The 27,853-nt window shown below is 40.2% G+C and overlaps 1 non-coding gene across 1 annotated transcript; it reads left to right on the top strand.

The window, feature by feature from the left end:
- Window positions 1-14,304: 14,304 nt before the first annotated feature.
- Window positions 14,305-14,376, top strand: TRNAW-CCA (transfer RNA tryptophan (anticodon CCA)). The gene has a single exon. It is a non-coding gene; the product is annotated as a tRNA-Trp (tRNA).
- Window positions 14,377-27,853: the final 13,477 nt, after the last annotated feature.

Below are 27,853 nucleotides of genomic sequence, written 5' to 3'. Positions count from 1 at the left end.
TCAGCTACAAATCCGTACGGTATATTTTACAAAGCAACGGTGAAACAATCTTCTCTGTCCCCACAACTTTTTTTCCAAACTGATACAGACGAGAATTTGACTGTCCTAGAACAAGCCCAAAAGCAACTTCAAGAATTTTTCCCTGAGGCTAACTATCCAACCAATCATCAAATAAACTTTTCAACGGCTAGTTTGGTGTCTCACGAGCCGGATAATAAGAAAATCTCACGCCAAGAACTGTGGTACATTGCAAGTCATTTAAATAAGAAAAAAGCTCCTGGCGAAGACGCAATTAATAATGTAACCCTTCAAGCTCTACTGCAAAGCTTTCCCGAGGTGTTCTCCGCATTATTTAATAAATGCTTTCAACTTGAACATTTTCCACGACATTTCAAGATTAGCAATGTCCTCTTCTTCCTCAAAAAAGACAAAGATCCAACATCAACTAAATCATATAGACCCATACATTTGTTATCAACACTGGGTAAATTGTTCGAAAAAGTCATTTGCCAGAGAGTTATCTTCTTCTTGGAAAAATCTAATGTCATCAGCCCCCTTCAATATGGATTTCGCCATGGGAGTTCGGCAGAACAAGCTCTCATGGACATTGTCACAGAGATCAAAAATCAAAGAATTAAAAAACATAACGTCATAATAATTACCCTGGACATCCAGGGGGCTTTCGATCACATCAATCATAATATTATCAGGGAAAAGTTGCTTAATCTGCCTGTACCATCTAATCTAGCCAATATTCTGATAAGCATGCTCCAACACAGGGTGGTACAGATGCGGACACCATTAGGAACAGTTCGACATAGAATGGCAAGGGGATGCCCTCAAGGATCGTGTTCCGGGCCACTACTTTGGAACTTATTCCTTAATGATCTCCTCCTTAAGAGGTGGCCGAAGAATGTCAGGGTTCAGGCCTACGCAGATGACATTACGGTAATAGCCTCGGGCCCTACAGTAGAAGGCACAGGTAGACTAGCCACATATGTGCTAAATGAAATCCATCATTGGTTAGACCAACACGGACTCAGCATCGCAATGGATAAAACCAACTTTTTATGGCTCTCTTCCAAAAGACCACCATCGGTAAAAATTGGCGACAATTTCATTAAGAAACGATCTAATATTAAGATTCTCGGGGTGACATTTGATGACCAACTGAATTGGTACAGCCATATCGCTACAATTTCGACCAAAATTAATGCCCTCATGCCAAGATTATGGTGCTCTACTGGAAAGGAATGGGGCATTACCACGTCAATGCGAAGAATCCTATATATGACAGTGGCTGAGAGGATCATCGCATATGGTGCCCCAGCCTGGGGTATCACATTAACGGAGGAACAGGGTAGACGTCTTGATTCTATCCAACGTGGTTGCTTATTGTACATCCTCAAAGCTTACTCGACATCACCAACAAACGCCCTGCAAATCTTGGCTGGTCTGCCTCCACTAAGATATATCGTGGAGTACGAAGCTAAAATGGGGGCACTTCGGAACAAACGCAATATCCAACTACAAGATGCAACTCACATCAGTCACACTCAAATCCAAAGGAAAATCACCGGATGGACGAGACACCCGGCAGAATATCCTGATGATAGACAAATGTCTGCAGATCCGACTGACACTGAACTGTTTAAAAAACCCTATTTCGACATCTATACCGATGGTTCAAAGACGGAAAATGGAGTTGCAGCAGCTTTTACTATCCTTCAGAAAGATGACATCTTCTACAGATGGTCTTGTAAATTGAATACCAATAACACAGTATTCCAAGCCGAACTTTTTGCTTTACTTATGGCTATTAAGAAAGCGGAAGAACTCCAGAAGAGAACATCTATCTTCACAGATTCACTTTCATCACTCCACTCAATCAGGGATCCCCTGTCTCAACACATCATCGCTAGGCAAATCAGAAAGGTTCTGTGTGCCAATCCTCAAATCAGTCTCAATTGGGTGAAAGCTCATGCAGGAACATATGGGAATGAACAGGCAGACCAACTTGCAAAAGCTGCGACTGCAAGAGTGACGTCTGACTTTTCGCTGCTCTTCCCTAAGTCATGGGCAAAGAACATCTTATCTGAGGAAATGATGCAGAAGTGGCAAAATCGATGGCAGACAGAACGCAAAGTTGGCAGGAAAATATATGCTCTCCTCCCCACAGCAAGATACAGATATAGGAAATGGACCAGGGAAATGGTTATATTCTTTTCCGAACATGGTCCTTTCCCAGCATATCTGGCGAGATTTCATCGACAGACTGAGAAATGCAAATGTGGCGGGGAGGGCACAGTCATCCACTACTCTACAGCCTGCCCGTTCACCAAAGACTTCCACTTACAAATCCCTGTTGCTGATACACAGTCTTGGAAGTTGAAGGTCTTCCAAAATCCTGGCAGTTATAATAAGATTAAAAATCTTATCAACTTTATGGAAAATAATCAAGAGTTATACATCTTCCCGAGACCTATGGCATATCAAGACAGAGAAGATCCCTTGGACTCTGATTCGGACTCAGACTATGTACCATAATTGCGACGTCTTTCCTAACCCCATGTGCTATAAAATATGTATAGTGATATTTTAATGAAATTTATCATTGTCAGTGATGCCAATATGTATTCTTTCCATGTTCATATATATTTTTTGTATCCAAAGTATCTACTTCAGATTCAATGTTTAATAATATCCTGTTTGAATTTTTCTACTCTGCTTTGATGGGCTGAGCGCAATTGTTGATTGAATTATTGATTGAATTTGTTTTTGATTGAATTATTGATTGAATTTTTTTTTGATTGAATTATTGATTGAATTTTATTTTTGATTGAATTATTGATTGTGATTGAATTTTGATTGAATTTTATTATTACTTGCATTGTCGATTGAATTTTAATTTTTTTTTTTTTTTTTTTTTTTTTGATTGAATTGTTCACTAAATTTTTATTATTGAATCATGAGTAGTTTGCAGATGTTGTCCTATAAGCATAATTAAATTTTATCTCATTTCATGTATATTTACTATGCATGTTATATACTATTTAATGCTTACATAATATCATCATGTACGCTATATATCTTACGTTTCGTGGCATCGCTGTTTGTCTAGATCATTCCCACAGCCCATCTGTTATAAAAACTCTGACGTTGTACCCGGACACCTGCTTATAAGCACATTATATATACTTTCTCAACTGCTATGAAACGCCATAATTTTTGTTATTCATCAATATATTCATGTGTTCCAATGTATACCACCGGTGAATCCACTAGTGCGCAACTGAACTTTGTATGTTCAAGTGAACTTTGTAATTTCTTCGGACTTGATCTCATCATTAGGACTATAATAACCAAATCTAAACATGTCTCTAACTGGCAATGAAAAGTCCCCCCCCCCCCGGCTCCTTCAGTCTTGTGATATTATTAACACCAGCAATTGATCAATATCGATAATTCCCACTTACATATTTATAGTTCATTGGACCTGAATTTGTACATGTATCCTGTTTTTCATGTTCTATTTGCAGATTCGGACCTATGAAAAAACCCTTCCAACAAAAGACAAGATGAGTGAAGTTGGTGTTGCAGATTGGCTGATGGTTGGGGACAGAGTACAGTGATGATGGCGGATGGCTCGAGATGTTTTTGTTGGCCTCTTGCGGGCGATTCGCCCGGGCTCCTTGGCGGGGGTTTCCGGGGACTTTGGGGGTGTAATTGCCAGGAGTCGGGGGCGATGGGGGGCCTCGGCGGGATTGGGTCCTGTGGCTTACGGGCCGGGGATGCCTGCCGGGCCCGAACATCAAGATAGTTTTTCCAGCATGTCCCAGCCGCTAGGTAATCTGCCTCAGAGCTGGGCCATGTTTGGTGTTGGTGTCTGTATTCCTTTCCGTGGGTTGGAGGTCGGACAGTGGTCTTGGTGGCTAGCGGGGCATTTTCTTTTTTCCAGCATGGCCCAGCCGCAAGGTAGCCTGCTTATATCCCACAAGGGACAGAGCGGGGGCCATGTTTGGTGTTTGCATACACAACACTAGATACGCACTCAGACTGTTAGGCACACACACAATTCCGGCGCAACTCACTAGGTGGTAAATTGCCTATGGCAATAGACCTGAGTTGTGCTCGGTTTGAGAAAAAAAAAAGAGAGAGTGTAGCTGCTGGTGTTGTGTTTGATATTTCCGCGCTGCCATCTATACTTCAAATTGTGAGTGAAGTGTAATGATTGAATATTTGTAACGTTGTAGGCCTGCTGCTCTCTGTGGCGAGACTTTTGAACGGGGAGATCGGCTCGCATTCGCGCCTTGAAGTTGGAAACCACAGAAAACCAACTTCAGCCGACCACCTGAGGGGATTTAAGGCAGTGGTTCAGGGGCCGTAATTAGTCGAATAGGGAGCCCCAATTTACATGTATTTTTCATTCTAATAATCCTTTTAAGAAGGGCCCCAAGGAAAGTCTGACTCGGGGACCCCGGAAGGGTACACTACGGCCAGCCCTGTAGAGGTTTTCAAACTTTTGTAACCCCCGGCTCCCTTGCCAAATTCGTGGCTCCCCTGAATAGATTAGTAGATTTTTTTTTCACTTATAAAAGAACTACTTCAAAGCCGTTGATGGATTTTTGGTGTTATCTGCTAGATATATACAGATGGATGGGTGGATTTTTTGGCGTTATCCGCAGGACTCGTTGATGAAATTTTCGGTGTTTTTCTCAGCTTTTGACCAATTTTTGGTACCATCTGCTACACTCTCATAGAAGGATTTTTGGTGTCTTCGGCTATTATCGTGCACGGATTTTTAGTGTTTTCCTCAGCTCTTTGACGGATTTTCGGTGTCACCTGCTGGCACATAGACGGGTTTTTTTTGGTGTCATCCGGAGAATTTGTAGGTGTCAAGACTCAGGGGTGGATTATCGTTAAACTATATAAGTTTTACAAATGTTATTTTATAAAACTTGAAAAATAAGCGCATCGATTACATTCGAGTGAATGTAACCAATAATTTTATTGGTTGTTTTCTTAGACAAATGCAATTTATTCGGATTCAATGCAATCCCAACCTTAGGATACATTATTATTATTGTTGTTGTTGTTGGAGTTATTACTCTATGGGGATACACAATACGATTAAGAATTTCTAAGGAATGTATGGAGCATCAACTATATGACCTGATGTGTTCAGCCTTGATAATCGCGACCGTTTCCACTATGATGTCCTCATCAGAGGCAATGAACATAATGGTTTCAAACAATCCTGCACGAATTTTAATTTTGTACAATAAGTTCAAGAAAACATGCTAGACATTTTGAATACATCTTACCTAGTCACAATACCGTATACCACATTAAAACAAAATGCAATGTGACCGCCATTTTTGTCGATAACAATTTCGATTATTGCTCTTATATACAGTATTTTTGTGCTCTCTCTCTCTCTCTCTCTCTCTCTCTCTCTCTTCCTTCTCCTCCTCACTCATATATGATCGAAGCCATCAATTATTTCAGGAAAATTTTCGATTCAAGCAGGGGATTGGATGGAAAAACAAATCTTTTTTTCCCCCCTACTGAAACCCCCCCTTTCCCCTGAAAAAAAACTGCAGATGACTGCAGCAATTTTTCAACAGAGAGTAGGAGGAGCTCTCTCTCTCAGGGATGAGAAGATTCTGAATTTGATTTAATTGTACGTTTCTCTCTGTGTGGGAGGACCTTTTTTTTTTTCGTTTGGTCTGGTGCATACAGTAGCGGCCTACTGCTGCTGCTACTACTACTACTACTACTACTACTACGAGCATTGTGTGTCTGGTACAGCCGTCACGTTTAAACTTCTTCCTCCCTAAGGCTATTTCCCTCTACATATAAGTAGTGGTCATTTGGAAATTGAAAAACAAATTATTCTTATCTAAGGGCCAGGACTTAAGGTTATTAAGAAGTCAGCGTTTCGCAGTCCTTTTTATACCCCAGGAACCAGTAAAATGTCTGAAAAACGTCGACGGACCCCTATGAGAAGTATGACTACAATACAAGATTCATCGAAAGACTGGTTATTTGTGGAGATGAAGATTACAAGGAAGAAAATTCATCACCGTCAAGAAAGGCCGGGGTTCAAGTCCCCGTAGGGGCAGTGATGAATTTTCTTCCTTGTAATCTTCATCTCCACAAATAACCAGTCTTTCGATGAATCTTGTATTGACAAGTGGAGAGGACGTTTCTATATGCATATGACTACAATGCCCGTATTTTGCACGGCATTCCTGTATTTTTTTTTGCGGATAGACTTTTTCTTTATACAACTGTTTCGGTGGATATTTTTTATAACTTATAAACTATGTTTTGATGATTATGACTAAAACCACGATTATATGCAAATTCATGTGTGTATATGCATTTGCATATTTTGGTCTTTTTAGCATTAATGCATATAAATGCGTAAAATCAAGGAATTTTCAGAATAAGTGCATATTTTGTGAAGGTTTATTGAAGCTCAATCACTTCTTCACAGTTTTTCAAATGAATATTGCTCACAATATTTTCATGACACATCGGTTTTTTCCCTCGCAGGTGGGATTGTTTTTTTTTTCCAAATATCAACTTTTTCATTGTAACGCTATTTCTAGAGATAGCGTCAAAAATGTTCAATTCTTTTAGAAATAGCCTCGAAAATTTTATTTTACTGGTATTTCGTTACTAAACACAGCCACGACCAGGGGCGTCGGAAGAGTTTTGAACCTGTGGGTGCCGGTCTTGAGATTCATGTAGGGAATTTCGATTTTTGAATCAATTCTGTGGGTGCTCGGACCCGTTCTACAAACTTCCGTGGGTGCCCGAGCACCCACAGCAACCCCGGCTCCGACGCCACTGGCCACGACTAACTAGAAATTAAAAATGCTCAAATAAAAAGTTTTAGCGTTTTAGAAGTTATTTGCATATGCAGTATATGCATATGTGAGGATAGTTATTGTAAATGAATATGCACTATATAGAAAATATGCATTTTAAAACATATTTGTCCGTTCACTTACCTCGCACTGGTAATTTTTCAGTATTAATTGGTGATTTTACAGACTTAGAGCAATGTTTGCTATAAGTTGGTGAATAGCCAATTAATAAATTGCGCCAATCGTCGTCAGTGTTTTTAGCGACAGTGTTTTTAGGCGTTGTCCGTATGTTCTCTTGCAGTATTTAAGACCCTTCCGGGATGGGTCGTTTAGATCAACTAACAGCCAGGGGTTCCTGAGTTATGGGTCCCGATTCAAACTTGATTCGCAGGCGCTTCCGAGATGGCGTACCAATACATTCACAACCAGTGACTCGAGCTGTGGGCCACGAACTAAACTTGATTCGCAGGGGCTTTCGAGATGGGGTCGTAAAAATCCACAAAGAGCTAGAGACTCTTGAGCTACGGATCACGACCCAAACTTGATTCGCAGGGGCTTCCGAGACGAGTGTACAAATCCACTTATAGCCAGAGACTTTTGAGCTATGGATCGCGATTCAAACTTGATTTTCATAGGCTTCCTAGATGATAGGCTTCATGATAGAGGCTTCCTAGATGAACCATACAAACCCACCCATTACAGTCCTGTTAGAAATGCATTTATCGAATTACTGATTTTACCAATTTCGAAAAATAAATAATCCCATGAGTCACCAAGCTGATCTTGTTGTTGATTTTGGGTCGCGGCTGGAAAAAGGTCAAGAACCCCTTCCCTAAGGAGGGTGTATGACAGGTGTGGCCACACTGGGCCATGAGGTATATGTCCACATATGTGATAATATGAATGAAAAAAAAAGAAAATTTGCAAAAATAAAACGTGATAGTTGTGTTTCAACTACAAAAATGACAATTAGTTTTCCAAATACTGTAATATACAACAAATAAATCAAAATCCTTCATAACTCGAAGGAGCCCCACAATCATTTTCTCTACGGAAATCCTCGTCTAGTAACGGTGGCCCTGGAATCGACTTGCCCCTGACGGGCCACAAGCACTCTATTTTTTGCATAAAATCAATACAATTTTCAAAATAATGCTGTTATTATTAATTGAAACGGCAGAGGGAGAGAATATATATATAAGTTCAACCAATTTATAACTAGCTTTCGGTCACTTAATATTTAGGCTTTTAGTGATTTTTCTTTTCTTCCATTAGTTATAAATGCCTTTTTTAGTGCATATTTTACTCACTTTTAGTGCTTGCTTATATTTTCACCATCTTTAGTGCCTTAACTTCCGGGCTCTAGTGATTACATTTCGAAAGTTATGACTAGAGCCCGGATTACATATGCATTTGCATATTTTGGCTTTTTTTTTTTTTTTTAGCATTAATGGATATAAATGAATAAAATCAAAATACTTTAAGAATAAATGCATATTTCGAAGCTTTATTTAAGCTCGATCACTTTTTTAAAAATATTTTTCAAAATGTGAATATTTCTTATAATGTTTTCATAACATCGTTTTTCCCCCGCAGGCGGGATTTAGTGAATTAATAGAGATGTTTGTATTACTGTATTTTCAAAATATCGACCTATTATCTCTCGTAAGGTTATTTCTAGATATATGTCAAAAGTATTCAGTTTTTTTAGAAATAGTGTCAAAGTTCTTCTGTTACTGATATTTCGTTGCTGAGCAGCAGCAGTAGTTATTTTCATATGGAAGTATATGTATATGTGGGGATGTGATTTTGAAATGAATATGCAGTAAGAAATAGAAAATATGCATGTTAAAAACCTATCCGTTTTTGTTTTTTTTGCATGTCATTTTTTCAATGCGTACATTTTCTCATTTTTGGTACATATTTCGGAATTTCTTACTTTTCGGGACTTTTTAATGCATATTTTGGTCCTTTTTATGCATATTTTGTCATTTTAAGTGCTGTATTTTGGCATTTTAAGTGCGTATTTTGGCATTTTAAGTGCGTATTTTGGCATCTTAAGTGCGTATTTTGGCATTTTAAGTGTGTATTTCAGAATTTTTAAGTGCATATTTGCATATGTTTGGAGCATATTTCAGAATTTTTAAGTGCATATTTGCATATTTTTAGAGCATATTTCAGAATTTTTAAGTGCGTATTTGCATATTTTTAGAGCATATTTCAGAATTTTTAAGTGCATATTTGCATATGTTTAGAGCATATTTCAGAATTTTTAAGTGCATATTTGCATATGTTTAAAGCATATTTCAAAACTTGTTAGTGCATACAATCCAGGCTCTAGTTATGACTATTATGACTATTATTTCAGTCCTGAAAAAAAAATTTCAGTTCTTGATTTCAAAAGGTTGATCCTCGTTTAGAAAAAAAAAAAACGGAGACATTCCATGAAAACGATTGGAATGGCCACAAACTTACGGTAATGTCCCGTTGTCCCGTAAAATACGACTCATAAGTCGACCTCATATATAAAAGTTTCTGGCCCGTGGACACTGAAAAGGTTGTCTAACCCCCTGTTATACAGCTTTTACACAAAAGTTATTAGGCCCACTACATGTAATTTCCCATGGCCCGCAAAAAAAAAAATCATTTAAAAGACAGAGGCCTCCAAATTATATACATTGAGGACTTCTATCAAAACTCATATCAAATACTTTTTTATACCTAAGGTGCCCCCACGAAAAAAAAAATGATTTGGCTCCGCCCCCAACCCCCCCCCCCCAGAAGTCATTAAGACGGCCCTGCCTCCAACTCCTTTTCATCTCCCTTATATGCTTTGCAAAGAAATATATATAAAAAAATTGGCCCCCACAGATCACTTTGATGTTGGGAAAAAAGGACTCTTCTTCTCCTTCACAAGGAGTTACACTAGAAAAAAAAATGTGGTATTGGGTAGGGACGGCCCTAAAAAAAAAGGGCTGTAGGATCCAAGGGGGTAGGGTGGAGTCTTGGGAAGGGATTAATTCGCCCGTTGGTGGGAGACGAACCCTCGAGGATTCAATGCAAAGGAAGGGGGGAAAAAAATCGAAAATGGACGGTCTTTACCACTTGCAAAAAATGGGGGGTTTTTAGAGACACTGAAAGATGATGATGGCCCTTCAGTTATGGACTGTGGGCGGCAAAAAAAAAAACATGTCGTCATGGTTACGGTATGCTTTCACGCTGTCCACACACACAGAGAGGTAAAAAAAAACTGCTTATGTACACGCAAAGGTAAGTATAGACGTGGCTGGCACAAACGGGTACAGATAAACCGCGCAAGATGGGTTCTTATTGTGTATTGTCGAGCCCGATTTTGACTTGTGAGGAGGACCCATGGGCAAAGAAGGCATTTTGAGGGACTATATTTTACTCTTATTTTACGACTGAATCTATCATAGAGCAGCGCCCCCGTCCCCTTCTTGCGGAGGGAGCTCACTTCCAGAAAGGGTACCACGAACCCTGCCCCTGCCTCTTAAGCAGTAAAAAGGACAAGACCCACAGAGTCGAAGTCAACTACATTCGAATCCCGTTATAGCGAAAAAATCTCGTTTTGACGAACATTTTTCTAGTCGATAAGTTTACATAGGAACAATGCAAAAACCTGGAATTCCTTTATAACGAAATTTCGTTATAACGAAGTGATTTTTCTCCGGGTCTCTTGGAGTTCGTTATAACGGGATTCGACTGCATTGAGATTACTTTTTTTTTTCTCCAATCTTCGACAACAGTGTTTCCCTAAAGAGGGCGATAGGGCCCCCCAACTAGGAGAGAGCAGGCGGATCTGGTGCCCCGGGCACTGGACCATAAAGGGCACCAACTTTGTTCGAAATTACGAGTGGGGTTGCCAAAATGAATACTCGCTCCGTCACTCAATATTTCACATGCTTATACACTATTTTGATCACTCACATGCTTATACACTATTTTGATCACTCACATGCTTATACACTATTTTGATCACTCACATGCTTGCACACTGTTTTGGTCACTCACATGCTTGCATAAGAGTGACAATAGAGCTTACTCTATTGTCACTCTTTTGATTGCTCACTGCCATGATTCCTTGCTGGGGTCACTTTTTTGATCATTTACACGTTTGCACATGCTCTAGGTCAGAGGTATTCAACATTTTTCCAGTCGCGAGCACTGCATCTGTAATCATCATCAAAAGAAAGCACCTTTACGATAAGTTTGGCATGAAATCACGATCATTTCAATCATTGAATGCAATTTGTACAAGGTGTTTAATTGGAACGTTGATAGTGCTCGTGAGCACGAAATCGGACACGAACATCGAGTTCTCTGGGTGTTTCAGGGAGCACCGTGGTGCTCGCGAGCAACAGGTTGAAGATGCCCGCTCTATGTCATTATTATGGTCATTCACAAGCTTACACACGCTCTAGGTCAGTGTTTCTCAACCACCGGACCGCGGCCAAGGGCCGTTAGTCGTTCATTTTTTTCATTTTTATTCATTTATTTCCCATTATTCGTATGTATGGCCGGGAATTCCAATCACAAAAAAAAAAAAAAAAGAATCAACCGGGCCGCGGGCTTACCAAGGTTGGGAACCACTATTCTGGATCACTCTTTTCGGTCATTCACAAGCTAGATCACTCTTTTGGTGATTGACATACTTGCACGCACTATAGGTAACTCTTGCTCGTTCACGTGCTTGAAAACACTCTAGGTCAGTGATTCTCAACGTTTGGAAGCCCGCGGGCGGGTTGAATTCTTACCCTTTGTGGAAGGCCGGGTCATAAACATGACTAATAGGAAATATAAATGGGTGAAAATGAAACGATGACCGGACCCTGACTAATGTCAGGACCTGGCAGTTGAGGAAACACTTCTCTAGGTCACTTTTTGGTCACTCACTGACCTAGCCTCTATAGCTGTCTAGGCAGAGGCAGATTTATTGACGGTTATACAAATTTCGCCAAGACATCCCGTTCTACTAATTTTCTTGGCCAATCATTCCTCAAACTTGCCGCCCTGGGCTATATATAGCCTGCTAAGCCCCACCCACTCCCTTCCTTTAAGTACACCACTGATAGGATGGCATACACAATCAAATGTATGTGTTAAAAATTTGAAATATATAGGCGAGCTTACTTCCCTTAGCAGTGCGGGAAGGAAGGGATCAGGCCCATAACTAGGCTAGAATAACCGGGACACCGCCCCCAGGGCATCGAGTCAAATGGAGGTGAAACAAAAAATTCACTTATTTTACACAAGGAAAAGTCTTCCCGGGGTCCTGAGAAAGTACGCTACGGCCCTGGGAAGGGAGAGATTCATGTTCACAAACCCTTTTGCTCCCACACATGGCCATTCATGGGTCAACGGGACCTAGGCCCAGGTGCCCAAATCAAACGATGGGCCGCAAAATTATTGAATTTCGTGGGGATTTTCTTCCCTTATTTTAATTTTCCGCTTCGAGGAGCATATTTTTGAATAACATGTCAAATCCGGGAATTCTAGACCTTCCATCAGAGCCGCCATCAGGACAATTGTCCTCAACCTTTCTCGAGTCCCGAGCACTGCTACAATGCCCATCATCAAATAAGGGCACCCCCCACCCCTTACAACAACCTTGACATACAGAAAATCTGCGTAATGCTAATACATGAATGTAATTTTTACCGGGTGTTTAATTGAATCGTGTCTCAATTGCTCGCGAGCACAAGATCGGGCACGAGCATTGAGAGCACTCTTGACGCTTCAAAGAGCGCCATGGTGCTCGTGAGCGACAGGTTGAAGCAGGGACGGACTTTAAGTATTTTACCACTTCCAGATGCCAAAACAGCTTCATAGCCCCCCCCCCCCCCCCTGAAATGGTTTTTCTTGATCCTTGAAGGCTGAAGCTCAGCTCTATCTCTCTCTTCCCCCCCCCCCCCGCCCAGGTTCTGGTGCCTATGCTAGGGACCCTGCTGTAAAATGTGGGCGCCATGTCTACATTACCTGTACACGGCGCACTACAATGGTAGAGATATCAGGGCTATACGACGAATTATCTAAAGGCCCCCCCCCCCCTCCATGGAAAATCTGACTTGAGTCCCACGAAATATTCCAGCCTGAGGGCCCTGACGCACGATGTACGAGCTATGGGGGCAACAGTGGCAGGTCAAAATAGGTCCCGCACGGGTACAGATTTTATCTAGAGCCGCCCCAAATTCTGGTATTACAGGTCACGTCTATTTTCTGAACGTTTTCGTTGTCGAGGTATGACAACCTCGTGAATTTTTACTGTGTTAAATTTTGGGGTCTGCTCTGACCTTGCAACCTGCCGCCCGAGTGCGCCGCTCCCCTTGCATCCTCGCTTTAGCCTCCCTGGTCCACCCCACGCCTCTTCCTGAAAGAACACTATGTGTAAAAGGGGGGGGGGGACACACACCAAAAATACTATCTGTCCATGCCCCCCTCCATCTTCGAGCAGTCTGAAATATTTAGTGGGCCCCCCCCCCCCAAACCAAACTTTTCACGGGCCCTTCTATAGTGAATTAGTAGCATTGGAAAAAAAAATATGATAGTAATTGTCCCGGTTCTCCCAGGGCTAGACCTTCCCCCCCCTGTCAGCCCTACTTCTGTGGGAGACCATGGCTCGAACATATGAGCTACAGGTCTTGGGTTAGTGAGGGGGTATTCATGCCCCCCCCCAAGGCGGAGGCTGACAGGGCTCCAGCACTGAGCCCGGGAGACGATTCTCATCATTACTTTTTCACGCCATAAATTCACTATAAAGGGGCCCGTGAAAAGTCTGGTCTGGGGGCCGCACCAAAGATCCCATCCTAGCGGCCCCGATCCAGGATGTGGGGGCCATGGGGATATTGTAAAATTCCGAGATTTCGAGCCCCCCCCCGTCTTGGACAGAATTTCAAGCTATTGCTTTGTTAAGCAGTTAAAATGTAACTCGGTGTAATGAAAGGATTTTTAATCTGTTTCGCGGCCCCTGAAATTTAGCGGTCCCTTGCCAGCCCACCCCTTACGGGGGCCATGGCTGCACCATTCGCACGTTTTCAAGTCCAGCCTTGGGTTGAAGCTGCCTGCGTAGGGGGTAGGAGACCAATTCAAGTACAGTAAAAAAAAAAAAAAAAAAACGGATTTTTCTCCCATTCCTACACGGACTTGTTTGGTTATTTTTCTCGAGTACAGATGGCGACACCATTAACAATGTTCTACTGATGAAACGTTTGTATCGTAAATATTAGGGTTGCTTACGAATTTGCTTACACAGAGAAGCTAATGTTGCCAGCAGTTATAAAAAACAAATTTAGGAAATTTAAGGCATTTAGAAAATTATCGATAATCAAAAAATCGGAAAAAAATTAGTAATCGATTAAAATACCACAAAAACAATGTTTATATTTGTAATTAGTGCCCATCCTGACATGGCCCGGTGGCGCAACGGTAGCGCGTCTGACTCCAGATCAGAAGGTTGCGTGTTCAAATCACGTCCGGGTCACTTTTTACATTTTTTTTCACCCCATCAGTGGGTCATTCAAGTATTACGTCAGCATCGATGGGGGGGGGGGGGATAGAGGGTTTTGATGACGACCCTCTTTATAACAATATGAAATACGGTCGAATCCCGTTGTAACGAACTCCACAAGAGACCCCGGAGAAATCACTTCGTTATAACGAAATTTCGTTGTGAAGGAATTCCAGGTTTTTGTTCTGTTCCTATGTGTAAGCTTAACTGGAGGACTAGAAAAGTGTTCGTTATATATAAAACAAAGATTCTTTTCGCTATAACGGTATTCGTTAAAACGGGATTCGACTGTATTCTTGATGTCAATCTTTACTGGAAATGCCAAAAGATTGGGGAAAACACTTTTCTTAATGAGTGGCGTCTTAACGCATGGGCCCACCCCGACACGGCCCGGGGGCATAAAAAAAGACGAGAAGTAGTTGAATTTTTTAGATAATTTTCGAGGTAGTGACTCAGAAAAATCGCTTGGCCCGGGGGCCTATAATCATGGCTTGGAACTGTGCCGCGGGTAACTTGAGTGATGTAGAACTGCACGGCGGGCTGCTTAAGTGCTCTAAAACTGTGCCACATATCGCATAAGGGAACTCTAAATGTACCACGGAACAAAATTGTGCCGCGGGTTCTTCAAGTGATCTGTAAATGAGTCGGCGAGTCACTTAAATGATCTGTGAATGTGCCACGGGCCTACTTGAGTGATTTGAAAATTTGCCACTTCAAAAATGGTTAAAAATCTGCTGACTCGTCCATTTTAAATAAAACCCTATTTTCTCAGTGCTATCTTAAACCATGCGCCTTCCCGGGCACGGGCCAGGGGCCTCAACAGCAGCGGGGGAGGGGGGGGTCATAAATATTGGTATCATATATTGGTACGGACAAGCATTTATAGACAGGTAGGGCCTCAAAAATATAACTTTCTCCAGGGTGCCCTTGACGTTCTTAAGACTGCCCTGCTGCCGAGATAGTTAAGGGACAAAAGACTAACATAGGGAAATTGCAAGCAAGTGGGCAAAAGAGGGACTTTGAGTATGAGGAAGTATTTGAAAGAACAAAAGAGTAACCTGCACAGCGAGGGACCTGGTCAGTGTGTTACCTAGAGCGTGTGAATGACCAAAATGAGACACAGGCCGTGCCATCTTAACGCATGGGTCCACCTGGACACGGCCCGGAGGCCGTGAGTGTCCCTCTTTTGCCCACTTGCTTGCAATTTCCCTATGTTAGTCTTTTGTCCCTTAACTATCTCGGCAGCAGGGCAGTCTTAAGAACGTCAAGGGCACCCTGGAGAAAGTTATATTTTTGAGGCCCTACCTGTCTATAAATGCTTGTCCGTACCAATATATGATACCAATATTTATGAGCCCCCCCCTCCCCCGCTGCTGTTGAGGCCCCTGGCCCGTGCCCGGGAAGGCGCATGGTTTAAGATAGCACTGAGAAAATAGGGTTTTATTTAAAATGGACGAGTCAGCAGATTTTTAACCATTTTTGAAGTGGCAAATTTTCAAATCACCCAAGAGAAGAGGGGCCTCACAAAAATGAGATCCAGCTGAAATTTTCCAAGATATACCATGTAGGGCCTTCGAAAAACCACTTGACCCGGGGCCCATGATACTGTTAAGACGGCCCTGGACACAGGTGCAGGCTACTTGTAGGAGTGGGGGGGGGGGCAAACTGATTGTAGGGTGGGTGGTGAATTCAGGGAAATAGTAGTTAAGAAAATCGGATTAGAATGCGGGAAGGGCGGCAAAATTCGTCTAGCCCACAGGCAGCAAAACTATAAATGCACCTCGAGCCGGAAAAAAGATAGGGGCCGGCGCATGGGCGGAGATACGGGGGCGGGGGGGGGCCCAGAGTCAAAGGTGGAGTCGACTGATCTAATGTATATATGAATTGACATCAACATCATCGTGCCCCCCAGCAATAATGACCGTGCACCCTAACCTTCCAAGTCTATCTCCGCCCATGGGCTGACGGGGGGAAGGGGAACTGCCCCGGGCGGAAAAAATTTGGGGGGGGGGGCAGTTTTAGGTTTGATCAAAGAATACCGTTATAAAATTATCGAATTCCAAAGCTGTGGGAGCTGCAAAATCATATTTGCCCCGTGCGGCAAAAAAATTCTAGTTACAGCCCTGCCTGCGTGGGACCAGTTCTTGGTACCCCCCTCGGGAAAGAATCTCTACCGATGCGGGCGGGGAATATTTCCGTCTATCTTCGGCGCCCACTGACAACTAAGGTGCTCCCCCACATAGAGCGGCTCTCCGTGCTGCCGCGTGGGGGTCACTCGGTCCGAGAGCGGCTCCTGATTGAAACCACTCTCAACGGTCAAAACGCAGATGACGGCCGCGCCCTCTTTTACCGCAAAATAACAATAATAGCGCCCCCCCCCCACTAATTACGTTTTATTTTAAACTCTTCTAATAATTTTTTTTTAATGAAAGAAACAATTTTGAAACTAATGAAAATTCGATATTGATGAATTAAAACTAAAAATAATTCAAAGAAACTAATTCCAAGACTAATAATGAAAATTCAGAATGAATTCGGAGAAATAATTTTAGAAAATTGATGAAAATTCCAGAATTTAGAGGGGAAAAAAATTATGAAAAAATTCAAAATTCAATAATTTGGAGGGAAAAAAATTATGAAAAAATTCAAAATTCCAGAATTTAGAGGGAAAAAATTATGAAAAAATTCAAAATTCCAGAATTTGGAGGGGAAAAAATTATGAAAAAATTCAAAATTCCAGAATTTAAAGGGGAAAAAAATTATGAAAAAATTCAAAATTCAAGAATTTGGAGGGGAAAAAATGATGAAAAAATTCAAAATTCAAGAATTTAAAGGGAAAAAAAATTATGAAAAAATTCAAAATTCACGAATTTGGAGGGGAAAAAATTATGAAAAAATTCAAAATTCCAGCATTTGGAGGGGAAAAAAATTATGAAAAAATTCAAAATTCAAGAATTCGGAGGGAAAAAAAATTATGAAAAAATTCAAAATTCAAGAATTCGGAGGGGAAAAAAATTATGAAAAAAATTCAAAATTCCATAATTTGGAGGGAAAAAAATTATGAAAAAATTCAAAATTAATGAGGGCTGTGCCAAAAATCGGTGAGGGCCCTGTTTGCTTTGTGGTCCCATATCCGATAAGACAACTGTGAAAAACACCTTTCAGGCATTGTGGACCAAAAAAAAAATGTTAGTCAAACTCTAGACTAGTGACTATAATAGTCATACCATCTTAGTCACTCTGGTGTCTTAAAGTATAAGCCTCACGGGGCTCGGGGCCCCCCTTCTAGTTTGTACTTGAAGTAGGGTTGGAAAAATCGCAAAAAGATTCGTGCTCCAGAAAAAACTTTTAGGCGCAGAAAAAAAGTTTTTTACCCCGAAGAAAAAGGCCCAAAATAATGCTTCTTTTGGCTTTTTCCGGGACATAGTGACCCTTTTTCCTGTTGGCAAATATGCTGCAATAAATTCAAAAATTTAGTAGCTACACGAAACAAAATTTTAGGCGCCAACACCAATGTTTTAGTCGCCGCGGTGACGTGGCGCCTGGGATTTGTCCGGCCCTGCTGTAAGCACGTTGGATTATCAAAAGTTTTCCACACGTGGTGCCCCTCACCCTAATCACCGCTTATCCTGAACCCGAGAAACCAGACACACTCCCACGTTAGTATTCCTATAGAACCTCTAACGCAGCGGTTCTCAACCGGTGCTCCGCGGAGCCCTTGGGTCTCCTTGTGCACTCTCCAGGGGCTCCGCGGCCGCTCGAGGAAAATTTAAAAAAAAAATAACTATAAATATTTTCAAATAGTAAAAATACATCAGTAACTTTGATGAATAATTTTAATGAAATTGGCCTACGGGGCTCCGCCATACAATTCTTTTACTGTAAAGGGCTCCGAGAGTCAGAAAAGGTTGAGAACCTCTGCTCTAACATATAGGGAGTGTGCTGGAAAGCAGCTAATCGCCCAAGGAATCCCAGAGGTGGACCCACCGCCAGAACCCCATCGGTCTCCCCACAGTTCGCACCCACCAGCGACCCACGCCGGAACAGCCCGCCCCCGCAGACAAGAAGAGACAAACCCTCAGCCAAGCCTGAGAAAGGGCGAGCCCCCCCCCCCCCCCCCCCATCAGGCCGCGCATGCCACCGACGCCAACCACCCGGAATCACCGCTTTTCCGCGGCTCCCCAGAGCAAATCAACAAGGAATCTGTTCCGAGAACCCCTCTCGGGCCGCCACTCCGCGGTGCCCCTGACAAAGGTTGGCGGCTCACCGAGGGTGCCCCACTGCGCACAGTTTGGGAAATCACGACTTGAAGCACGAAATGTTGAGAATCCCTTCAGCTATATCACTGTGATGGCCCCCCACAAGGTGTGGGCTGACAAGGCTTCAGCCCTGGGGCGCGGTACAATTTTCACCATTTTTTTCACGCTGTAAATTCATCATAAAGGGGGCCCGTGGAAGTCTTGTTGGGGGAGGGCCTCCTCCAGGATGTGGGGAGCCATGATCACTGTATAGATTCGTTTCTATGGCAACACGAGTGTAATTATGTTTCGGATATTTATTAATGTTTCCCCGAACTTTTCTTCCCCCCGGGTAGGATCGAGATATTTATAAACGGTGATTTTTCGAAATCAAGGAAGGCGGGGGACGTTCTCGAGTTTCGAAGATTTTTCGGAATCTTATCACGCATTTTCGAGCTTATCTCGACGGTGTCATTGACCTAAAAATAAGATCAGCTTCCGACAGTATATTTGGAAGAATGTCAAAACATTTTCCGTGAAATTATCGCACATGAAACAGCGAGACGCGGAGACGGAAATCTATTGGGAAGGGTTTCTCCCGCTGCATTTCGAAGATAAGCGAAAAAACCCTTTATCCAACGCACGCGACGTCAACGTCTTGACCCCTAAGACGTCAGAAAATTAGTTGATTACTCTGTAGCGTCGTTTCTCGGCCTGTGGATCGCGGCAGGTGCGGCTCGACAAAGCCTCATTAGCCGCCTCTAAAGACGACCCCCCTCATAGGGAAGCCTTGGGATACATCTATTTTGTTTTTAGAAGAAAGTTGCACACCATTGTTTACCGAGGAAAATAAAACTGACCATACGTCCCGCTTTTTAAGAAAATACAGTAAAATCTTGATAAGTCGTCATCTCACGTGACTGAGAAATTACGACGGCTTAAGCGAAGTGACGACTTATACGAAGTGCGCTCAGTTTCAATGTGCACTATTGTGAAAATCATACGAATTTAAAGTAATATAACATTTATTAAAATATGAATTAAATTACACACACAATATTAATAAAAAAATGTATAGATTGCAAAAGAAAAAATTGAAATTTTTAATTTTTTTTAGAGCTCTTATTACTTAACTTATAGTGTTAAATTTTTACTGGTATACTTTGATTTGTAGTAATTTTTAATTTGTACTGATCAGGGGAAACTGTTCTAGAATAGTTAGCTTTTCTTCGCAACAGAACTACTACATGAAATTCAATTTTAGTGTATCTCGAACACTAGGTCCCTTTGAGGGACCAAGGGACTTGGGGGGGGGGGCCTGGGTAGAGAAAAGCACACATTAAAAGACCTTGACTTTGGAAAAAAATGCCTGATTTTTCAACAACTTTAGTCGGCAGATGAACTTCCCAAAAAAAACGACGACTTAACCGAAGTGACGGCTTATTAGGGTGACGACTTAACGAGGTTTTACTGTATTTCATTTTCAAAGAGAGTTTTGTGTCTTACTTTTATTTTAATTTTATTTTTTCGTCTGGAATTATTTTGCCATTCTTGCCATTCCTGCCAGATAACTCAATCCACAAAACAGCAAATCAACAATCGACTTATTGATTAGCCATCATTACTTACGCTTATCCCATAAAGATGATACATAACGTGACGACGATTTTTATTAAGAAATTTATTTCAAAGGCGTTTCTGGTGCTCGAGGGACCGGGCAAGTAAGAAGCCGAGTTATAATCAAATCGATCATTTCAATTGAAATTTTCATGTAAAGTTTGTGGATTAACTGTTTTTGTTTTTTAAAAAACCGATTAGATGTCTTGTAAATCATTTTCTATACAGAACATATTGGATAAGGATGACTCTATTTACAGTGCTGTCTTAACGCATGGGCCAACCCGGGCACGCCCGGGGGGGGGGGGGGGGCTCAAGAGAAGAGGGCCTAAGAAAAACGACAAGTAGTGGAATTTTTTCGGTTTTGATTGCAGTGAAATGAAATCATCATAACGAAATCGGACGTGAGCACTGAGCACTCATGGTGCTTCGAGGAGCAGCATCACGGTGCTCGCGAGCAGCAGGTTGAAGATGGCTGGACAAGACACTAGTGAAGAAATTAAAGGTTGCGGCAATTATGTTCAGCATACTACATTGCTCAAAGCGGACGGCCTGAATTTCTCAACCTATTCCTATATTTGTTTGCATCTACCGAATAGTCTGAGTGAAATGAAATCATCATAACGAAATTGGACGTGAGCACTGAGCAGTCATGGTGCTTCGAGGAGCAGCATCACGGTGCTCGCAAGCAGCAGGTTGAAGATGGCTGGACAAGACACTAGTGAAGAAGTGAAAGGTTGCTGCAATTGCGTTCAGCATACTACATTGCTCAAAGCGGACGGCCTGAATTTCTCAACCTATTCCTATATTTGTTTGCTTCTACCGAATAGGTGAGTGAAATGAACAAAATATATTTTTTATAGCATCTATTAATATTATATGGTCGCAAAAATTATTCGATTAAAATACGATTAATCGATTAAAAAATTTTTTTGATTAACCAGTTCCAAATTTCAATCGATTCCCAACCCTACATAAAATACGTGCCATATGGCCACCGATCATCGAATCATATAAAAAAAATGATTTCGAAGTCCCACAGAAAATCCTCTAAAATTCCGAAAAAACAAGAAAATATGGCGGAAATTTCTAATTGCCTTCTAGTTTTTGCAACCCCTCGGTATTTATTTATTTCCAAATTCCTCCCCAGAAGAATGAACGGAGTTTAGAAATATTCCTGGATGTTTTCCAAGACAGTCACGAAAGAGTATGCTGATAAGTTTTTTTTCTGTTAAAGACTCGAGTTAAGCCTCTAAAAATGGATTCATTCCCGTGTGTTGTTGAAATTCCTTTTGGTCCCCTGATGAGAGGCCTCTAGTAACTCTCAAACAACAAGAACGGATTCCACCAACTGAGGACAAAGTTGCCAGCAGAGTTGAGAGGGTGGAAAAAAAAAAGAAAACAAGCCGGATGCCATCATAATGTCTATCCTGAACCACTTCTTGTCTGAAGAGATGAACACATCAGGAAAGAAGTGTTACACACGTGGCTCGAACCAGAAATAACTGAAGATACAAGAGCTCCCCCTCTAAACACCCACTAAATAGTTTCAAGAGTTACCATCCCTTTTTTTTTTAAGGATTTCTATGAGAAAGATTCATGAAGTGTTTCAAGGGTTATAGATGCGAGATTTGACAAAATATCATAAAAGTCCGTTATAACGAGTACAGAGCCGCCCATAGGGTTGTGTGGCAAGAGCGGTCCCACTGGGTCCCGCGTTTTGTTAGCCACCCCCCGGGCGCTTACGATATTAATTTATTTCGTATACTCTGAATATTCATCAATTCTGGAATTATTTCTTTCATCGATTCTGAATTGTCATTCGCACACATTCTGGAACTCCTTTCAGCCAGAAAGAAATATTTCTGGAATTCTTCATTTTCATGTAGAAATAAATAATTCTGTAACTCTCCATTTTCATGTAGAAAGAAAAAAAAATTGTATGACTATGCATTTTTCCATGTACACAGAAATAATTCTGGAATTCATTTCCATGTACACAGAAATAATTCTGGAATTCATTTCCATGTACACAGAAATAATTATAATTCTGCAATTTCATTCAGCTAGAAATAATTCTGCAATTCTGCAATTTCATTCAGATAGAAATTATTCTGCAATTCTGCATTTTCCCGTAGAAACAAATAATTCTGTAACTATGCATTTTCATGTAGAAAGAAAAAAAATTGTATAACTATGCATTTTTCCATGTACACAGAAATAATTCTGGAATTCATTTCCATGTAGCGAGAAATAATTATAATTCTGCAATTTCATTCAGATAGAAATAATTATAATTCTGCAATTTCATTCAGATAGAAATAATTATAATTCTGCAATTTCATTCAGATAGAAATAATTATAATTCTGCAATTTTATTCAGATAGAAATAATTATAATTCTGCAATTTCATTCAGATAGAAATAATTATAATTCTGCAATTTCATTCAGATAGAAATAATTCTGCAATTTCATTCAGCTAGAAATAATTCTGCAATTCTGCAATTTCATTCAGATAGAAATAATTCTGCAATTCTGCATTTTCCCGTAGAAACAAATAATTCTGTAACTATGCATTTTCATGTAGAAAGAAAAAAAATTGTATAACTATGCATTTTTCCATGTACACAGAAATAATTCTGGAATTCATTTCCATGTAGCGAGAAATAATTATAATTCTGCAATTTCATTCAGATAGAAATAATTATAATTCTGCAATTTCATTCAGATAGAAATAATTATAATTCTGCAATTTTATTCAGATAGAAATAATTATAATTCTGCAATTTCATTCAGATAGAAATAATTATAATTCTGCAATTTCATTCAGATAGAAATAATTCTGCAATTTCATTCAGATAGAAATAATTCTGCAATTCTGCAATTTCATTCAGATAGAAATAATTTTGCAATTCTGCAATTTCATTCAGATAGAAATAATTCTGCAATTCTGCAATTTCATTCAGATAGAAATAATTATAATTCTGCAATTTCATTCAGATAGAAATAATTATAATTCTGCAATTTCATTCAGATAGAAATAATTCTGCAATTCTGCAATTTCATTCAGATAGAAATAATTCTGCAATTCTGCAATTTCATTCAGATAGAAATAATTCTGCAATTCTGCAATTTCATTCAGATAGAAATAATTCTGCAATTCTGCAATTTCATTCAGATAGAAATAATTATAATTCTGCAATTTCATTCAGATAGAAATAATTATAATTCTGCAATTTCATTCAGATAGAAATAATTATAATTCTGCAATTTCATTCAGATAGAAATAATTCTGCAATTCTGCAATTTCATTCAGATAGAAATAATTCTGCAATTCTGCAATTTCATTCAGATAGAAATAATTCTGCAATTTCATTCAGATAGAAATAATTCTGCAATTCTGCAATTTCATTCAGATAGAAATAATTCTGCAATTTCATTCAGATAGAAATAATTCTGCAATTCTGCAATTTCATTCAGATAGATATAATTCTGCAATTTCATTCAGATAGAAATAATTCTGCAATTTCATTCAGATAGAAATAATTCTGCAATTCTGCAATTTCATTCAGATAGAAATAATTCTGCAATTTCATTCAGATAGAAATAATTCTGCAATTCTGCAATTTCATTCAGATAGAAATAATTCTGCAATTCTGCAATTTCATTCAGATAGAAATAATTCTGCAATTCTGCAATTTCATTCAGATAGAAATAATTCTGCAATTCTGCAATTTCATTCAGATAGAAATAATTCTGCAATTCTGCAATTTCATTCAGATAGAAATAATTCTGCAATTCTGCAATTTCATTCAGATAGAAATAATTCTGCAATTTCATTCAGATAGAAATAATTCTGCAATTTCATTCAGATAGAAATAATTCTGCAATTTCATTCAGATAGAAATAATTATAATTCTGCAATTTCATTCAGATAGAAATAATTCTGCAATTCTGCAATTTCATTCAGATAGAAATAATTCTGCAATTCTGCAATTTCATTCAGATAGAAATAATTCTGCAATTCTGCAATTTCATTCAGATAGAAATAATTCTGCAATTCTGCAATTTCATTCAGATAGAAATAATTCTGCAATTCTGCAATTGGACACACACGTGTACTTTTAAGCCACTCTCTCTCTCTCTCTCTCTCTCTCTCTCTCTCTCTCTGCTGGTAATAATGGAATTATAGAAACCTCAACAGGTAGTAATCGACTGTTTAGGACAGCGGTTCTCAACCGGTGCTCCGCAGAGCCCTCAGGGCTCCTTGTGCACTCTCCAGGGGCTCCGCGGCCGCTCGAAGAAAATAAAAAAAAAATTAAATTTAAAAAATAGTTGTAAATATTTTTAAGTATTAAAAATAAATCGATAACTTTGATGAATAATTTAAAAAATTAGCCTACGGGGCTCCGCCATAGAATTTATTTGCTTGAAAGGGCTCCACACACGAGTCAAAAGGTTGAGAACCGCTGGCTTAGGAGTTTCTTAGAAGCATCAATTGCAGAAACGAGCTCAAAATATACAATGGATTTATATGGAAAAGATAAGAAACACATGTTGCGCTTGAGAACAACATGTCCAAAAAATGGGTTAAGGGTACTTTGATAAAATATTATGATGCAGGTTCGAAGCCTTGACACCTTGACAAGATAATTGAATAAGGCTGGGATGTGTAAAATCCCATACTTATTCAATATCTTGTCAAGGTTTGATAAAAGTGCTTTTATAAAATTTCAAAAATTCCACCAATAAGATTATTGGTTACATTCTAGAAAATACAACCGACGATCTTATTGGTAGCATTTTGCAAATTTTAGAAAAGTTCTTTTACAAAGCTTGAAACAGTCAATAAGCTGATTGGTTCTACAAATGCAACTACAAATGCATATGCTTATTGTTGCATTTTCTTATTTTCTAAAAGTTCTTTTATAAAACTTGAAATACACCCAATAAGCGCATTGGTTATATTCGAGCGAATTTAACCAAGCTTTTTAGTTATTTTCTTCTTTTTTTTGTAAAAGATCTTTTATCAAACTTTTGTAGTGTAATCCCGGTTTCATAATGAAAGAAATAATCCTAGAATCAATTCAAACCTCATGGCGCAAATATTCCTAGAACTAAGAAAAATCCAAATTTAATAAAAAATTAGAATCAGTTTTAATTCAGTTTTAATTTACAAAAGAACTAAATTCCAAATAAATTAAGGTCTTCAATTATTACCTCCCCCCTCCCCCCGGTATCATTCGGGGTCTTGGATCCACCAGTTATTGCCCCACTGGCCAGGGCAAGAAACGAAAATGAATTTGGTCCCCCACACCTACATGATTATGGATGAATTGGAAAATTTTGGGCATCACCCACGACGCCGTTTTCCATTGTTGTCCGCAGCGGATACCCCCCCCCCCACCCCCTAGTGACCATGAATGTCTCACTAGTACAGTTAAAACCCTTCTTTTCGGACACGCCCTTAGATGCCGTCACCCCTCTTTTACGGCCAAATAACAATTTCTCATTGTATAACAAAAAGGTATGTATTTCAAACCCCTGATTAATGGTCACCCCCATTCCCTCTTTTACGGACGAATTTTTTTGTCCCTTCGGTGTCCGTAAAAGAGAGGTTTTATTGTGTTAATTTTTCAGTTTCACCCATTCAACCACCTTATTTTACTAACACGAAAAAAAAAAAGAATTTGGTGTATATGTTAAAGTAAATGTGATAAGTCAGTGATTATCCACAAATCACCGGTTATTACGCACAATCGGTTGTTACCACCATGGCCTCCACATCCTAGAGCAGGGCCCTAGGCTGAGATCATTTGGAGGGCTCCCTACTTTCACCGTCCCTTTTATGATGAATTTATAGCGTAAAAAAGGAAAAATTGGTGAAAATCGTCCGGGGCCCCAGGGCTGGAGCCTTATCAGCCCACCTTCTGTGGGGGCCATGGTTACCACCATCGGCTACTACCGGTTATTACCACAATCGTCTCTGTAAGTTTGGTAAGTATGATAAATATGGAAGAAATCATTCAGAAATATCACTTAAATTATCATCAGTAATCTTGCAATGTTAGATTTATTCGCATTTAGCAACATTTTTAAACACCGTCACACAACATCACCGATCAAATCCCTCATCCTTGAATAAAGTTTGAGCAAAATGTCCCGTAAATTTTGAGTAATTCATTGACGATTTATCATATTTACCGATACGAGCTGGGGACTGTACATAATCAACGATAAATGTGATAAATTCGAAAAAAAAAAATTATCAAACTTACCAAAATCATTTAGTGACACATTTACCGATTTATCACATTTACAGTAACATATTCGTATATATGTTTCATTTATTCACAGCGAGTGCTAGGCTCACCAAAATGTAGGCACGGGTCCTGTGAACATGGGCGGAGATACGGCGGTGGTGGTGGTGGTGGGGGGGGGGGGGTGCCCCCCATCGTCGAAGGTAGAGTCGATTGATGTAATGTATGCGTATACTGTATATGAATTGACATCATCATCGTGCCCACCAGCAATAATGACTGTGCCCCCCCCCAGACTTTTAAGTCTATCTCTCGTCATAGCGGGATGGGGGGGGGGTCTTGGGGGTCTGGTTCCCCCACTACCAAAATGTGGGAAAAAGGGAAAAAAGATGGCCAAACCTATCACTTTGGTCCCCCCCCCCCCCGAACGAAATTTCTGGCTACGGGCCTGGAACCTACCTATATGCTGTCTCGCACTCCTTAAAGGTGGCTCTGCGACCAAATACCAAATGCCCATCAATCAGTAACAATAAATTCGAAAATTACTAAAAATACAGTCGAACCCCGATTCAACGAAGCAATAAAAAACACATTTTTTCCGTTAAGTCAATTTCATCGATTTACGGTTTCGGGATTACCGAATATTATATCGGGGTTGAGATTAACACAAATATATACACAGAAACGTCTAAAAAAAATTCGTTAAATCGGAATTCGTTGTAACGGGGGGGGGGGTGCCGACTGTAGTACCCAAGCATCCAAATTCAACAAGTATAATTTCATAAATCTCATGCAATATAATTTGACTTACCATATCTTTATCCAGATCGACTTATCACTTATAATAATCCATAAGAGACACAACACACACACACACAATCACGATCTTCTTGGAAAATAAGATGGTCCGCCGCATCGAACATAATCCAAAAACCCGAGAGAGAACACACACACACACCAAATATGAACGGGGTGTCTAGAAGTAAAAACCGTGTTTTCTCTGCAACTGTATGGCTGGTGATGGTGCCTTGACCTGCTGCAGGACGTCAACAAAAAAACGGTACCTGCTACCACCCCCAACCCCCCTTATTTTTCTCCTATCTCAAGAGTTCACTGACACTTGGGTTCACAAAAAAAAAAATTTTTTTTTAGGGGTAAGAAACCAATGGTAAAAACGAGGGTTTTTTCTCCCACCCTCCCCTCGTGCACGGGGTCATAGTTCACCCCGGGGTGAAAGGGGAGAATTTCCTTCCAAAAATCACCAGCAACACTGCAAACACCATCGCACCCCCATCCTTCCTCAATGTTTTTTTCCCTCACAAGACGGACCACGGT

This window comes from Pholcus phalangioides, unplaced genomic scaffold (assembly GCF_987345545.1).
Source record: "Pholcus phalangioides strain wild (caught in Gottingen) unplaced genomic scaffold, Ppha-v1.0 ptg000018l_1, whole genome shotgun sequence".
NCBI classification, from domain to species: Eukaryota; Metazoa; Arthropoda; class Arachnida; order Araneae; family Pholcidae; genus Pholcus; species Pholcus phalangioides.
This window is presented reverse-complemented; position numbering and strand designations above follow the sequence as displayed.